The 12,829-nt window shown below is 32.9% G+C and overlaps 1 protein-coding gene across 1 annotated transcript in view; it reads right to left on the bottom strand.

Annotated features, from left to right (window-relative positions):
• Nucleotides 1-689: 689 nt before the first annotated feature.
• The window catches only part of LOC118607837, an 86,928-nt gene continuing 74,788 nt past the window's right edge, over nt 690-12,829 (bottom strand). Inside the window, exon 5 of the mRNA XM_036227200.1 lies at nt 690-2,115. The gene's annotated coding sequence lies outside the window, so the exon portion shown is untranslated. The remainder of the gene's footprint in view (nt 2,116-12,829) is intronic.

Here is a 12,829-nt window from a genome sequence, read left to right as displayed (position 1 = left end):
TGTAAAGAGTAGATGAAACAATTCTTAATTATAATATAGTCTGAAGTGCAATAGCTACTTTGAATAGGGCCATCTTGATCTCTAATGTACAGGTTCTGGAAGAGTTACAATTATACCACTCTAAAGGGTAATAAATACCAGGTAGAGATTTGTAATAGTTTATATAGTAAAGAATAAAGTCTAAAATTTTACCTATGTATGGTATTTTAGAACTTCCTCTTTCAGATGTTAGAAAATGAAATGCTTATTTAGCTATTTTAGCAGTGTTTTTAATTCATACAAAAAGGAGATTAGAAAAACAAGTTTGCCTCTCTGTTAAATATGAGTACAGAAATTATGGTTAGTAAGAGTGGGTGGCCAATATCAAGCCACTGTCATTCATTGGTCACAACATGTTCTAATCATAGTAAGGGACCTTAAAAAGAAATAAACTCTGGGATTTGAGTTTGCAAACATTCCTTAGAAGGAATAGGTAATACCACCCTGATATCTAGACAAGAAAGAAGTTCTATTATTGTACTAATGAAGGGAATAATTGGTTTTAGTTTCGATATTCTCCAATCCTCCAGTAGAAAGCAGAGATTTTTAAAAGAGAGTTTCATGACACATTTTATTCTCTAAATTATTAATTTTTCTCTATAGTATGAGAAAATTAAAAATTTCAGTAAGTAAGGAGATTTGGCAAAATAAATGTTTCCAACAGAGTTCTTAGTGCTGGATTATATTTTATATACTTTCCTTGTGATGTGGTTCTATGTTACCTTAGGCACTTATACTAAGTATTTTCTTTTGTCTTATAAAATTTTGATAGAATGGTGATTCAAAAGTAGAAGCAAATACTATATTGTCTGATTTAGTGAAATGTTACATGGAATCACTAGATGGAGAAAAATAAATAAAAAACTTTAAAGAACTTGATATTTTTGGTGAATCCCAAAAGTTTATTATATTGCCAGAGTGGGAAAAAGCTTAGAGTATAACTCAATATTGCCACTTATATTGTCTGTACAGTCTCTTTCTCCTATAATTTTGCCTTTTTATTTATCATTTTTTGCCTCTTGAATGTTAAAAAGTATGATAAAAGTATCATATTTGGTGTTTTGAGGGAATATATATTTAAATAATGACTATCTGTAAGATGGCTATGTCATTTTTCAAGTCAGATCAGTTTACAGAAATACCAGACTTAATGTTCTCTTATTTTCATTTTTTTTCTCCAAATTGAGGAAAGGTGGGGCTAAACATGAAGCACTTTTTCTTTAAACTATACATTTTTACTAAGAGAAGATTCTGTAAAAGTCACAAGACAGAAGTTTCTTTCTTTAAATTCTTTAATATGATGCCTAAATGATGCTTTTTTGGCTTACACTTGGTGACAAGTGTGTGCATGTGAAAAATTCAATCTTATTTGAAAGAAATAATACATATTGTACCTGTTATATGAAATGATACATAAAAAGATCTAATCAGGGAGATCGATTTTCAGATATAGAATTTTCCCCAGCATATCCTTCTGCTGGTTTCACAGTAAGTTCTATCACAGGTCCTAGAACAATTTCCCCTGAAGGTCTCACAGTAATAAGTCTCCTTGCAGGACTCACCATACTTCTCCCTGCCAATGCAAGGGCAAGCTCATGCGCAGAATTCACAGCATATCTCCTTGAAGGACTCAAAACACATTGCCTTGCTTGTCTCTCAACACATCTTCTTGCACGACTCACAATATGTCTTCTCGTATGGCTCACAGAATGTCCTCTAGCATGTCTCAGTATGTCCTCCTGCAGGATTCATAGAATGGCCTCTTGTAGGACTCACAACATAGCCTCTTACAGGATTCATAGCAAGTCCTCTAGTAGGACTTATAGCATGTCCTTTAGCCTATCTCTCAGAATGCCCTCTCGCAAGACTCAGAGAATGGCTCCTTACAGTACTCACAGCATGTCTCCCTACAGATATCACAGGAAGTCGTATACCAGTTCCCATAAGAAATTCCTGTGCAGGTCCCACTGGGGATCCCCAGGGAGGTCCATCAGAAGATTTTTCAGTTGTTCCCTGCATAGCTCCTCTCAAGGATCCCCTTTCAGCGCTCAAAACACCACTGTAGTTGTCAAGTGACTGTAAAACAAAGAAAAAATAACAAAGGATTAGCTATTAAAACTGTGAAAGGTAGTAGACATATGTGAGATAAGTAAGAGTCTCTGAATAAAGAGAAATGTTGCACGGTAAGTTGTTTACATACATTTGGAGATTTATTTTCATAATTTATTTACATTTCAAATAAGTTGATGAGTAAAGGAAAACAAGATATGTTTATGCATACCTTGATTCTTCTAGTGAAAAAGCTATACATTTTTTTAAGATTGAAAATGAAAGGAATTTGGTAACTATTCTGGCACAAGTTATACAACGTAAATCTGAAATCTATCATGTTACAATTTGTTTTTCAAACACTTATACTAAATTATTTTCAAAAGGCAATTTTGAATATATGTGCATTTTTCTATATTTAAAAAAATGAGATGAAAGAAAAACCAGAAGTTGACTGAAAATAGATTTGTCCAGTGGATCAACTGTAATGAAGTAGTAGTGATAGTGATAAAATCGAGATTTATTTGAGTGAAGCATTTTTAACATAATTTTGACATTTTTTTGACCAAGCACATAGCTATATCTTCAAAAAATAAAATTAAATAAAAAGAATGAAAAAACCTTAAAATGGAATACAAACAGGAAAAGAACCAGATTAATAAGATAAGTACACAGGAATAATAATCGAAATAACTTTATTTATTTATTTATTTATTTTTATTGAAGAAATGTTTTTAATTAATTTTATTCTCAGTGTCTCTCCCCATTCTCCCCTCTTCCCCTTACCCTCTAGGAACCATTAGTCTATTGATCATGTCCATGATTCTCTGTCTTATTCTTCGTTGCTTTTAGGTTTATATCCTACAGATAAGTGATATAATGTAATTTTCAACGTTTTCTGTCTGACTTATTTCACTTAACATGATTATCTCTAGGTCCATCCATGTTGTCGCAAATGGCAGTATTTCATCTCTTCTTATGGATGAGTAATATTCCATTGTATATATGTACCACAGCTTCTTTAGCCAATCATCTATTGTAGGAAACTTCAGTTGCTTCCATGTCCTTGCCACTGTGAATAATGCTGCTATGAACATTGGAGTACAAATATTTTTTAGGATATGAGTTTTCAAGTTTTTGGGGTAAATACCCAGTAGATTAATACTTAGTTTTTTGAGGAACCTCCATACTGTTTTCCATAGTGGCTGTACCAACTTGCAGTCCCACCAGCAGTGTATGAGAGTTCCTTTTTCTCCACATCCTCTTCAACATTTCTTTTTACTTGTCCTGTTGATTATAGCTATTCTAACAGGTGTGAGATGGTATCTCATTGTGGTTTTGATTTGCATTTCCCTAATAGCTAGCAATGTTGAGCATCTATTCATGTGTTTGTAGCCATTTGGGTGTCCTTTAGGGAGAAGTGTTTGTTTAGGTTCTTTGCTCATTTTTTTATTGGGTCATTTGTTTTCTTGTTATTGAGTTGTATGAGTTGTTCGTGTATTTTAGATACTAGGCCCTTATTGGAGTTGTTGCTTGCAAATATATTTTCTCATTTGGATAGATTCCTCTTTACCTTGTTGACGGTTTCTTTTGCTGAGAAGAAGCTTTTTAGTTTTTTGTAGTTTTATTCATTTAGTTTAGCTTTTGATTCCCTTGGTTTTGAGGTCAAATTCATAAAATCCTCTAAGTGCAAGGTCCATGAGTTTAGTTCCTATGTTTTCTTCTACGCATTTTATTGTTTCAAGTCTTATATTCAGATACTTAATCCATTTTGAGTTAATTTTGGTGTGTGGTGAAAGACAACAGTCTAGTTTCATTCTTTTGCATGTGACTTTCCAGTTTTTCCAGCACCATTTATTGAAGAAGCTTTCTTTTCTCCGCTGTATGTTTTCAGCTTTTTTGTTGAAAATCATTTGCTCATATGAATATGGGTTTACTTCTGGACTCTCATTTCTGTCCCACTGGTCTGTGTGTCTGTTTTGCTGCCAAAACCATGCCATTTTTATTACTGTCACTTTATAGTATAATTTGAAGTCGGGCAGAGTGATGCCTCCAGCCTCATTCTTTTTTCTCAGGATGGCTTCGTCAATTCACGGTCTTTGGTGCTTCCATACAAATCTGATGATTTGTATTTAAATATGCCTATGAGATTTTGATTACATTAAATTTGTATAATGCTTTAAGTAATAAGGTCATTTTAACTATGTTGATTCTTCCAATCCAAGAACACAGAATATCTTTCAATTTCTTTTTTTGATTTCTTTTAATAGGGTCTTATAGTTTTCCTTATATAGGTCCTTCACTTGTTTAGTTAAATTTATTACTAGGTATTTTATTCTATTTGTTGCAATTGTAAAGGGAATTATTTTTTCCACTTTTTGTTTCTGAAACAGGTAGTGCAGGGACTCTCTCTCTCTCTCTCTCTCTCTCTCTCTCTCTCTCTCTCTCCAGAAAACGGCTTCAGAAATTTTTCGTTTCTTCAGACCTTACTCTGTTTTAGCCCTGGGTAGGGTGGGGATAAGCCAAAACCAGTTTTTTTTTTCCAGCCTAGATTCTATTTTTGGCTAAAGCATGACCTTTGGATAATTATATCATTAAAATCTCATCCACATTGCAAATAATGCAGCTCTCATCATGCACCTGATGCCATGACAGTTTCAGAAACACCATACAAGGAATAAAAAGCGGGAAACTGAACTCCTTGCCTACTGGAAGGAGACAAGAAAGCTATTTCAGCACCACATTTTCCTTGGCTCTGCCTCCAGGGAGAACAAAAAGTTCACAAACATCCATCTCTCTCTCTCTCTCTCTCTCTCTCTCTCTCTCTCTCTCTCTCTCTCTCTCTCTCTCTCATTCTCTCTCATAAGTTGTCACTCCCATCCCTTGAGTGTATACTTTTGTTTTAATAAACCTGTTTGTCTTGCCTTTGAATTCTTTCTCACAGAAGAAGACAAGAACTTGGTAATCAGAGCCCCTAACTTTCTGGCAACAAGACTATGAACCAAAGAAAGGAATAAAAGTTAGTACATAACCAGGTGCATAGGAAAGAAAACAAGAGACAAGGTAGGTCACTTTCACTTGGCGGTCTCTACTACTTTTTATGAAGAACTTGAGAATGTGTCAGCTGGTATGTTGGAGAACATTCACAAAACAGGCAGGGAACATTTCTTTGACTCAGACCTCTAGACAAAGCTTCTGTGAGTGCACAAATAAGTCCTGTTTATTTGCTGATTGATGGACCAGTGAAGTGTGAGAAACAGAGAAATATATTGAGAGAGAGAAGACATGAGTTTGGGAAATAGTTCCATGCATTATTAATTGGCAAGGCACTTAAACGCTCTTAGCATAAGTTATGGAATCCATAAATTGAGAATAATAATATAATCTTATTTTTGTTATGATTTAAAATTTTAATATATATGTAGAAGTAATTTATAAATTTTAAAGCAGTATAAATGTAGAAAATGTCTTAAAACATATGGCCAGTTTTTAATATAATTTTAAACTTCCTTACTATAATAGTTTGAAACCTGCATTTTGATCATGTATGGGTATATATGTATATGTAAATTTAATTCTGCATCTTCCTCCTTTGTACCCTCATTGTTTTCCTTTCCATGGTATTCATTCACATGCATGTACACCAAGCTCAGAGAAGTGAAAAAGATCTATAAAAACTGATTTAAACACACAATGAAATATACATATGAAATATTATTGAATTGTACACTTAAAGACTTGCATTATGTATTAATCTAAGGGTCAACTCTATTATCAGCATCCAGCCTGTAGCAGAAACTAGAAAGAAAAAATGCAAAAAAATAAGAAAAGCTTTAAATTTTAAGGGATTTTCCAATATTCTATCAAAAAATTAGAATGTAATATTCCTATTTTCTTAGAGTGTGCAGCTGTTGGAATTTTTAAAACAATAATCTTAAGGCAAAATTTATTTATGAGTAGGACCATTTGTAATTATAATGTAAAATTGAAATGAGATATACACAAAGCACTTTTACTGACAGTTAACCCAGTGTCATTTTAATTAATTAGTTATTATCATCAGTAGCTATGAGGGCTACATTTTAGCTGTGAATATTCACTCCTAAATTTTTCTAATACATGAACCAACATAATAGAATTAATGTGCCTCCTACTCGCTTTATCAGACATATTCCTTTTGTTTTTTTTTTTTTGAAAAATAAATCTATCACCTAATATCATGGTACTTAATTAGCAACAAATATCTGAGAGTCTTGTAAATTAATAGTAATTTATATACTTTATTATTCATTTATGCAACCTTTGCTTGTGTGAAAAATGCTCCACATGCTAGGGTAACATCTTCTATGAAGGCATCCCTGCTTTTGAATAGGGAAAGAATAGATGCTTCTGACATCAAGCCGGTAAAATCTAATTCAAAAAGAAGGATGAGGAGGAAGAGGAGAAGAATGAGTTCTGACTTGGAAGATGGTGTCTATTGGAACTATTTATTTCTTTTTAAAAATCATTATAATGAGAAATTTATTTGCAGGGACTCAGAATATAAATATGGAGATCTTCAGCAATACTTATGTACTATATGGAACTTTTTAAATGATAAACAATTAATTCAAATTCGAGCATACAAGTACTCTCCCTCTTTCTTGCTTTTAGTACTATTTTTCACAAGAAAAGTTTTATCTTCTATTAAAATTATTTGATATATTGGCAGTTTGTAAATTCCTCATTTATTCATAACAATTGTTTAAACACTGGCAACCTGATGTGATAAATAATAGCTAACATATTTTGTATGTTTTGACTCACAATCTATTTTATCAGAAATTTTCACCCTCAACCTAGAATTTTGGTAGTGGCTTAGGCTATACTGCCTGAAAGATACAGTGAGGTCAAATGAGAACAGTAATCCATAACTGGTTTATTAATAACTAACCAAATTAGTGCCATGAGATGATAGATAAAACTACCTATGTTAGTTTTGCTCATCTCTAGAATTATAAAGAGTTTTAAAATAAAATTATCACAATTATATAAATCAAATGAAAATAAATTGACAGTTGAAATTACGAGAATATTGCTTGATGTTTTCCCAATTCAATTCAAACTGATTAACACTGAGAATTGCACATATCTAACAGGTTTATAGTAATAGAAGACCTACTAATACAGTACTAAGTAATCTCTTGTAATTACAGTCACAAGCATACATATGGATTTATCTATTTCTATTTCTTCATATTTATTTTAGATAAAAATAAAGTAAAAGTTTAACCAACAACTATATATATTTTCTAATTCTGAATGTATTGGAAGCAGATGAACTTAATAGTACAACTGGGAGGTGAAAAAAAGTGGTTCTGGTGAAATGTCAGAGTTTTCATCAATCACTCCCTAGTCTATTGAGATAGATAATGACTACCATGGAAATACTCTGAAGAAAGAGACAATTTTCCCTTCATTTGATCAAGATCCAAATTTCTTCACTGGACATTAAATTCCTTGAAGATAATACTGTATCTAGTGTTTTATTTATATTTATTTATTTATATTTATTTTTCATTTTATTGCTAGGGCACCTAAAATGATGGTTGTTTAATAATTTTTGGTTGGTTGATAACGGGACATTTCACTTGTCACATTGCTTCTGATTTCAAAGCTCTGTGAGCCCTGAATAATAATACATATTCAATCACAAAACGATAAATAGCACAGTCAAGTGGTTTTAAGGGTTTTATTGAACATATGCACCTATTCCTTCAATACTGCAGGTCTAGGGCAACCTATCTTATTGAAGACTTTTGTCATCACAAACGCACCAAACAGCTTAATTTATTGCTATTCTTATCTAGGTTCACATCAGCTCATCCTTTATACTGTAGTTCAGTAGCCTACATATTGACAGAGGTAACCAGGTCTTCCTCATCCATCCTGCACACCAATGTTAATGTCTTTCTTATAAACACTGATTACCTCATACTTTTCCCTAACTTCTCTCTCTGTGGATGTTAAACAACTTCTAAGCTCTTGTTATAGAAAAATATAGGCTCTTAAGAGTCTCCTTTGAATTTTATTTAAGATATATGACCTAAATATCAAGATCTCTCTGGACTTATTCTCTCAGCAATAGCCACCCAAAAGGGACCATTATTATTTACCCTTCGATATACAGATTTTAGTTTTGGGTACCTTGAAATGAAGGCAGAATAGGGTAACACATCATTGAATATGATATGAAAGGAATGGAAAGACTTGCTTGGTAGGCATAATTCTTTTTGTTAACTTTCCAAGGTGCTTTAACTTTTACCATTAGAGATATGTTTAGTATAATATGAAATAATTTACTTAGAAGGGAGAATTTATTAGCAAAGATTAGCAATAATTCTCAAGACATTACTCCCAAATGAACAGCATCAGCATTACCTGGCAATTTTTTAGAAATGCAAATTCCAAACCTCACCCCAGAACTACTGAATCAGGTGCTCCAGAAGTAGGGCCCAGCAATAATTGTTTTAACAAGCTCTCCAGGTACTTTCAACATATGCTAAAGTTTGATAACCACTGGATTAAAGTATTAATTCCCTGGAAGAGAAAAGGGAACTAAATGAATGGGATATAGGTCAGGCAGATTTGGTGTAAAGGAAAAAGACAGAGTCACTGTGGAGAGGGAGGTTCTGAGTAGAACCTGAGCAGCTATAAGGCAACATGAAAACAATATAGCACCTAGGAATTCAGAGGAAGGATTTTAAAAAGGTAAGAGAGATGATGCCTCCCCACCTCCCCCAAAATTTCTTCACCTTGTCTAAGGTTGACCCTGGATACAAGTTAATTCTAAAAAGAACCTCTCTATAGAATTCTGAGGCTAGTTCTGCTTAGAAATATTACAGAGATTACAAAGTTAGAAATTACAGTTTTTAATTTTATGTTACTTTTACAACATTTTGAAGCTATTTGCCTTTATTCCTGAAATTGAACCCTTAGAGTTGTATAATTTTGAGAATGTACAAATATTTCTGCAAGATGACTAAGAGTCTAGTGACATTTTTGGATTTTTTCTTTGTCAAAGGAATATTTTAAAAATATTTTAAAAAACTTTTATACTTGGCATACATTATATTAGTTGCAGGTGTACAGCAAAGATATTAGACAATTATATAACTTACAAACTTATCACTAGAGAAATCTAGTACCCATCTGTCACTGTACATAGTTATTAAGATGTTATTGACTATATTCATTATGCTATAATTATATCCCCATGGGTATTTTGTAACTACCAATTTGTACTTAATTCCTTCACCCATCTCTCAAACTGCCTCCCATCTGGTAGCCCTCAAAATGTCTCGTATCTATGAGTTTGTTTTTGTTTTATTTTGTTCCTTAGATTCCATAGGTAGGTGAAATCATATGACATTTGTCTTTCTCTGTCTGACTTACCATACTCAGCACAATACCCTCTAGGTCCATCCATATTATTTCAGATGGAAAGATTGCATTTTTTATTTATTTATTTATTTGAATGGCTGAGTAATATTTCATTGTATATCTGTACCACCTCTTCTTTATCTATTCATCCTTCCACGGACACCTAGTTTGCCTTCATATCTTGGCTATTGTAAATAATGCTGCCATAAACATATGGATTCACATATCATGTCAAAGTAGTATTTTGGCTTTCTTCAGAAAAATACCCAGCAGTGGGATTACTGGGTCCTTCTTTGTCTGTTATTATAGCCTTTGTTTAAAAGTCTACTTTGTCTGGTATAGTATTGCTACTCCAGACTTTTTTTTTAATTTCTGTTTTCACAAAATCACTTTTTCCATTCCTTTACTTTAAGTCTGAGTATGTATTTTGATCTGAAGTGAGTCTCTTGTAGGCAGCATATGTAAAGGTCTTGTTTTCTTATCCATTTAACCACACCATCTTTTGATTGGGACATTTAATTCTTTTTTATTTAAGTAATAGTTGATAGAAATATAGTCATTGGCATGTTATTATTCATGTTTTTTTCACAATTTATTTTCTTTTTCCTTTTCATTATTTATTTATTAAATTTATTTATTTTTTGATGGATATTGGTTAGCAAAATCCAATAACTTTCATCTGTATACTTTAACTTTAAGGCATATATATATATATATATATATATATATATATACACACACACACACACATATACATATATATATGTATATATATATATTTACACTGTGTGTTCAGCTCCTATCACCACATATTTGACCTCATTTACCCTGTCTACCTCTCCCCTCCCCACAATCTCCTACCCTCTGGTAACCACTAGTCTATAGTCCATGTCCATGAATCTCTGTTTGTCCTGCTCATTTGTTACTTTTAGGTTTATATCCCACTTATGAGTGAAATGTGATTTTCAACTTTTTCTGTCTGGCTTATTTCACTTAGCATGACTATCTTGCAGTCCATCCATGTTGTCGCAAATGGTAGTATTTAACCTCTTCTTATGGCTGAGTAATATTCCATTGTATATATGCACTACAGCTTTTTTAGCCAATAATCTATCATAGGACACTTTGGTTGCTTCCATGTCCTGGCTACTGTGAATAGTGCTGCTATGAACATCGGTGTGCAAATATCTTTTCGTATATGGGTTTTCATGTCTTTGGGATAAATGCTCAGTACAAGGATTGCAGGATTATATGGTAGATCAATTCTTAGTTTTTTGAAGAACCTCCATACTATTTTCCATAATGGCTATACCAATTTGCAGTCCCACCAGCAGCGTATGAAGGTTCCTTTTTCTTCACATCCTCTCCAACATTTGTTATTACTTGTATTATTGATTATAACTATTCTAATAGGTGTGAGATGGAATCTCATTGTGGTTTTGATATGCATTTCCCTAATAGCTAGCAATGTTGAGCATCTATTCATGTGTTTGTTAGCCATTTGGGTGTCCTTTAGGGAGAAGTGTCTGTTTAAGTTCTCTACTCATTTTTTTTATTGGGTCATTTGTTTTCTTGTTATTGAGTTGTATGAGTTCTTTGTATATCTTAGATATTAGATCCTTATTGGAGATGTTGCTTGAAAATATATTTTCTCATTAGGATAGTTTCCTCTTTACCTTGTTGACGATTTCTTTTGCTGAGCAGAATATTTTTAGTTTGATGTAGTTTTATTTATTTAGTTTAGCTTTTACTTCCCTTACCTTTGAGGTCAAATTCATAGCATCCTCTTTAAGTCCAAGGTCCTTGAGTTTAGTTCCTATGTTCTCTTCTTTGTACTTTATTATTTCAGGTCTTATATTCAGGTCTTTAATCCATTTAGATTTAACTTTGGTGTGCGGTGATAGACAACAGTCTAGTTTCATTCTTTGGCAGGTGGCTTTCTAGTTTTCCCAGAACCATTTATAGAACAGGCTTTACTTTTTCCATTGTATGTTTTTGGATTTTGTTTTGTCAAAAATCATTTGCCCATATAAATATGGGTATACTTCTGTTCCACTGGTCTGTGTGTCTGTTTTGCTGCCAAAACCATGCCATTTTGATTACTGTCACTTTATAGTATAATTTGAAGTCGGGCAGAGTGATGCCTCCAGTCTCATTCTTTTTTCTCAGGATGGCTTTGCCAATTCACGGTCTTTGGTGCTTCCATATAAATCTGATGATTTTTTTTGTTCTATTTCTTTAAAAAAATGCCAATAGGATTTTGATGGGTATTGCATTAAATCTGTGTAATGCCTTAGGTAATAAGGTCATTTTAACTATGTTGATTCTTCCAATCCAAGAACACGGAAAATCTTTTCAGTTCTTTCACTTCTTAAATTTCTTTTAATAGGGCCCTGCAGTTTGTATTATATAGGTCCTTCACATGTTTTGTTAAATTTATTCCTGGTATTTTATTCTTTTTTGTTGCAATTACAAAAGAAATTATTTTTTCCACTTCTTTTTCTGACACTTCATTATTAGAGTATTGGAACGCTACGGATTTTTGAACATTGATTTTGTATCCAGAAACTTTACTGCATTTGCTTATTGTTTCTAGTAGTGTTCTTGTGGAATCTTTAGGGTTTTCTATATAGAGATTCATGTCACATGCAAATAGTGACTGACGTCTTCATTTCCTATTTAGATGCCTTTTATATCTTTCTCTTGCCTGATTGCACTCACTAGGACCTTCAATGATATATTGCATAACACTGGCAATAATGGTCAGTCTTTCCTTGTTCATGATCTTAGAGGGAAGGTTTTTAGTTTTTCACCATCAAGTATAATGTTGGCCGAGGAGTTGCCATAGATGGCTTTTATTATATTAAGGTACTTTTCTTCTATACCGATTTTGTTAAGTGTTTTGATCACAAATGGATGCTCTACCTTTCCAAAGGCCTTTTCTGCATCCATTGATATGATCACATGATTCTTATTTTTTAGTTTGTTTATTTGGTGTATCACATTGATTGATTTGCATGTGTTGAACCATCCCTGTGCCCCTGGAATGAAGTCCACTTGATCGTGGTGTATAACCTTTTTCCTATGTTGCTGTACTTCATTGGCTAGTACCTTATTTAAGATTTTTGCATTTACGTTCATGAGAGATATTGGTCTGTAGTTGTGTGTGTGTGTGTTATCTTTACCAGGTTTTGGTATCAGAGTAATATTGGTCTCATTAAATGAGTTTGGAAGTATTGCGTCCTCCTTGAATTTTTGAAAGAGTTTAAGGATAGTAGGCATTAAATCTTCATGGAATGTTTGGTAGAATTCATTGTTG

Source organism: Rousettus aegyptiacus, unplaced genomic scaffold, assembly GCF_014176215.1.
Source record: "Rousettus aegyptiacus isolate mRouAeg1 unplaced genomic scaffold, mRouAeg1.p scaffold_m13_p_9, whole genome shotgun sequence".
NCBI classification, from domain to species: domain Eukaryota; kingdom Metazoa; phylum Chordata; class Mammalia; order Chiroptera; family Pteropodidae; genus Rousettus; species Rousettus aegyptiacus.
This window is presented reverse-complemented; position numbering and strand designations above follow the sequence as displayed.